Raw genomic sequence first — 5,015 nt, 5'->3', positions numbered from 1 at the left:
TATGTTTGACTTATGTTGATAATCATATGTAGGGTTTGTTCCGTTAAATATCCGTACAAGTTATTTGCTGCACTCTGCCGCACACGATGGGCTGATGTCTGTTGTGCCCGAGAATTTTGGATGCAGTATTGACTGTGGTGAAGTGGATCCTAACTTTGTAGTCTTGTCAAAGTTAATGATAACAATGAAACATGTCTTCAATCCAATGCGATCTATAAGGAAACAGGTTGCAGACTACTGTTTTTTGGATGATAATAATATTCTGCTTTCATAAGGCACCCTTTTTGTAACACCCCGTATTTTTACCACTCTTTTATAATTTCTTTTCAATTTACGTTATATTTTGTTGGATTTTTTTAAAAACTACCAGACCCCCTTTCGAAAGATGGATAGATGTGGACATTTTTTTTTTCCAAAATTACTTTGTTTTAAAACTCCTCTTTAAAAATTTCATTCTATTTTTAATCGATTTCATTTTTAAGCCCAACTTAAGACGGATGAAATTCTTCTGTTAATTATCCTGGGTAGTTGTTCCTTCATGCGGTTCGAAGGGAAGAGCAAGCAGTTTATCAGAAAAAGAGTTGGACAAGAAGCTAGCCGATTGAGCCAGGATTCGCAAGGCACTCTATATTTCTAATCTGACATTAGTAGGATTATTATGCGCCGAACCATTTTCAAAAATAATATTTTCCTATTTAAATGTAGTTTCAAAGGTATTAAAATATAATTTGTAGATATTATTTTTCACAACTTTGAAAATATGTAGTTAAAGTAAGTTGTTTATAATACGAGTCCAATTTGGATATTATATACGTAAAACTTAATTAGTTATTATATTTACATTTCCTAAACTATTCAAATCTCTCATTTTATAATAACTTTGGACTCATTTGACATCATGACAGCCTGTCATCTTCAATTATTAAAAATAATAATTTCGTGTTACTAATACGTCATTATCATTATATTAATACGCGGTTATTATTGATTCGTGACTAGATTTAGCTACTTAATTAGTCGAGTCTTGTTTGTTCAATTACACCATTACTATTATAAGAGTTGTTCCAACTTTTGAACTTTATTTTCATAGCTTCATTTTCAAAAAAATATAATTATCGTGACCTATTTATAAAATTTGAAGAAAACTAATAACATAAAACCGAGACAATTATAAGACAAAAAGCAAACTCGAAGTAAACCCAAATTGGGCCTTCATTACACGTCCGTCCCATAGTACCTGTGAGCCACCTAATTTATAAGACTTCTCAATCCCATGTACATCTTTAAACCCCACATTTTCCATTAACTCCTCATTTATGCACATCACCTCTTCATTTACCCTACTTTCCAAATGAAATAAAGCTCTTCATCTCTATTCAATATACAAAACAAGAAGCTATTATTCTCTTTACCCAGTTGTTTCAAGTAGTTAAATAAAAAAATATATATATAATAATAAGAAGAAGAAGAAGAAGAATAAGAACCCAACTTTCTTAGTTCATCTCCTCCAAACGGAATGTTGGCCTAAATCGTTCATGGAATAACTTCATCAATATCTCTAAATCTTATCTTATTTTCGTCATTATTAAAGGTATGAATACTACTTTTGTATAGAAAATCAATATTTAAGATTTTTAAGATTGTTGTTTAAATTTACATGCATGTTTTTATATAACAAGATATTAGAATAAAAAGTTACTTTCTCGAATTTTAACTTGTATTTATTATGTAAAACTAAACATGTATGTCAAAATTTAAAGAGGTCTTGGCTTAAAAACAATTTCTACTTTTAAAATCATTTAAAAACAATATAATTGATAATTAATGTGGTGTAATTGGTAGGAACATTTATTCTTTTATTTTGGGTTCCTGTGATTGCCGAGAAGAAGAGGCACGACGGATGCGGACCCGATTTTCCTGACTCAACGGAACCGTTTCAAACCCGAACTTTGATCAAATCGTCTCATCCCTTTAAATGGGTGGGTAAATTAACATTTTATTTTATTATTATTATTACATGTGAGGTAATTTGATTGAATTACTGTTTGCATGTTTAAATTAAGTAATTTAACATAGTTGCATGTGAATGGTCTTAATAATTGTGTGAGTTTAGTTTTGCATATTAGAAATTGGTCATAAAGATTATGAGTTATAGATGAAAAATGGATTAAGGTGGTTGTGTGTTTAACGAGTGGTCTAAGACCATTAAATGATTGATTTTACAAATATTTAACTTTAAATCTTGTTCAATAAACTAGCTTATGACTCATAATGATTTCAAGGTAGTATAAATTTTGGATTTTGGATTGTTCAAGAAGTGGGTGAAATTTTCACAAATTTTGATATATTTAAGATAGTAATTGTTTTATGACTAATAAAAATATTATTATGAAAATCTTTGTTTTCAATTATGGGTGGTTGGTGTTAGCCGAGAAACTATTAGCAAGGCAAGAGTTTAATTTTACAAACTAATTTACTTTGTTTATAGTAGTATATTATGAGGGAAATATTTTTTTTTTTATGAAATAGGATTGGGTCAAGAGACTTGCCACCAAGAAGGACTTTTGGTAAATATTTGGTGGTACTAAATTGTTAGCATATGAGAGTTATAAATTGTGTAGATGGTTCTTCTTTGTTAAATTGGTAAAATTTTAGTATACATCATATCCTTTGTTCATGTGATTTGAGTTGTATTATTATTGTTTGTTTGGTTTGATTTCATTGTTATTACTATGCATAATTAGAAGCCTTGTAAATTAATTTCCGCTTCATTTTATCTTGTTTTGTTCAAGAAACTATGTAATTTAATTATTGTTTGCGAGACTTGGTCATCGGCACCCCCAAAAATGTAATAATTAAAGACCTAGTTTATAGTTTTACGAGTAAGTAAGAATAATTTTAGCACCTCGGCAATCGCTTAGGCCAGACACACTATATCGTTAGTCCAATTTTAAAGTTTAAGATTGTATTTTATTTTATGAGTCGCCATTTGATAACAACTATTCTCTCATAAATTTAAAAAGGATTTGAGTACCAACTACTTGTACCTTAAGGTAAATGGATTTGAATAAAGTAGTTCCTTTAGAAATTTCTCAATCAAGTTATATTATTCAAATTACGAATTAGAGTAAAGTTTTCAAAGGCTTAAATATAATTTTTATTCAAACTCGAATTCTCAACTTAAAACGAGTCCTCTTAGCCTAACATATTGTTAGCCAAGTATAGAATTACTAAATCGGAAATTTAACAAAGTTCTTGTAAACTCTTTTGGACAAATCCTCTCAACTTGATATTTTCAATTAATAAAATTTAAGGAAATGATTCTTTAATCTCCTTATTAATTATAATCTAGTATCAAATTGACATTTTAAAACAAGTCACTTTCCACTTTCGGTCAAGTTTTCTTTACTTGGATTATTTAGTTAATAAAATCAATTATATAAAGTGGATTAGTAAAAACTAAATTAGGAAGCGATTTTACAATAAATTAATTACCAAGGGTCTAAGACCGTCCCTTAGTTGAATTGATTAAACTTGGTTTGATAATATGGTATTTAACTTGTATTATTAAACTAGTTCGATAGCGAAGTTCCGGCTTATAAATAGGGACAAACCCAATAAGGCGACCAATGATTGAATTTGTGCTATTTGGTTTCGATAAAAAAAATTTATCTAGAAAAGAAATTCGATTTGAAATTGGTGTAACCCATAATGTTTAAATACGAATTTCATGTTTTATTGGGCATTTTTAGGATTGAATTCGAAAGCTCATTGAGCGGGAAAGCATGTCGTTAATATTGTTTATGTAATGACATGGAAGAATAGCAATTAGCTTAACCGTATAAAACCGTCCGTGCGTACGAAGGGTCTTTGGTGGACCTATCCTTAGACTCGAGAGTAGGCGGGAGTGTGGCCATGCTTTAGGTGGGGACCTGATCAATCTCGTACGTGTTAGGTGGATCGCATCCGGGTTCCCTAAGGTCTATATTTGGTTAGGCTTAGGGGATAATAGCCGGGTGGTGTTTAGTCCGTGGTACGGGTAATAACCCCACGTACCGGCATTCGACCCTGGAGATGAGTGGACGAATTTTATTTTAAACGTGTTTATGTCACCACGTTAAACAGGGGTAATAATGTAAGCCCCCTGGTATCGGTGTGATTGGCGGTATATGATTATCGTACATGTTTCGGTTATTGGTCATATAATCGGAATGTGTATGATAATTGGCCGGTATATCGTGATAAAGTGTTACTAAAAGCAATACGGCATTGAAAAATTTGTTTATTTTCTCAAAAATTGTGTGTTAAAAGTAGGGACGTATGATTCTGATATACATGCTGATAATGATTGTTTATGTTATGTTTTAGTTGTTTAAAGAAGTTAATCTACCCACCTGACGTTTGTTGTTTTTCTTATAAAACTTTTACAAATTTTAAAACGTCAGATTTATCAAATTTGTGAAGACCGACCATTCCCGAGACAGGCGAAGCTGAAGATGGGATTTAGATATATTTTATTAGAACGTGTTAGTATTTTGTTAGAAACAATTGTAATATTTAGCTTTATTTTTGTAATTGGAATTAGTTGAAAATAGTAGTGACTCGGATATGTATTTATCTTCCGCTGTTTCCTATTTTGGACTTATATTTAATAAAGTCCTAGAAATCCGGGTTGTTACACTTTTCCTTTTAATTTTTAGTCTTTTTTTTTTTGAAAACAATAATAATAAGTAAGCGGGTTTTCTGTTGTTTTATATACTTTGGTGATTCTTATCTTTTTTTTTCTTTTTTTTTTCTTTTTGTTATTTTCCCTTTTTGAAGTGATAATCTTGTAACTTGGGGTACTGGAAGTTACCTTAAATCATTCCAAACAAAATGATAATGATTGGAGTTATTGAGTGGTGGTCCCTTCTTCTTAATAATACTTGTATAAGCAGAAGTCCAAGTCGACTTTTCTTTGGGTTGGGTCAAAATGTTAGTTACTGTATATAGATTGTGTCTTCTCCTATTGTATC

The 5,015-nt window shown here is 30.6% G+C and overlaps 1 long non-coding RNA gene across 1 annotated transcript; it reads left to right on the top strand.

The window, feature by feature from the left end:
• Positions 1-1,306: 1,306 nt before the first annotated feature.
• LOC141633334 (uncharacterized) lies at positions 1,307-4,674 on the top strand. The gene is made up of 3 exons (XR_012538119.1): positions 1,307-1,591; positions 1,843-1,979; positions 4,446-4,674. It is a non-coding gene; the product is annotated as an uncharacterized LOC141633334 (long non-coding RNA).
• The last annotated feature ends 341 nt before the right edge of the window (positions 4,675-5,015 follow it).

Source organism: Silene latifolia, chromosome Y (genome assembly GCF_048544455.1).
Source record: "Silene latifolia isolate original U9 population chromosome Y, ASM4854445v1, whole genome shotgun sequence".
Classification (NCBI taxonomy): domain Eukaryota; kingdom Viridiplantae; phylum Streptophyta; class Magnoliopsida; order Caryophyllales; family Caryophyllaceae; genus Silene; species Silene latifolia.
The sequence above is the reverse complement of the archived record's forward strand: the minus strand, read 5'-3'. Positions and strand labels throughout refer to the sequence as shown.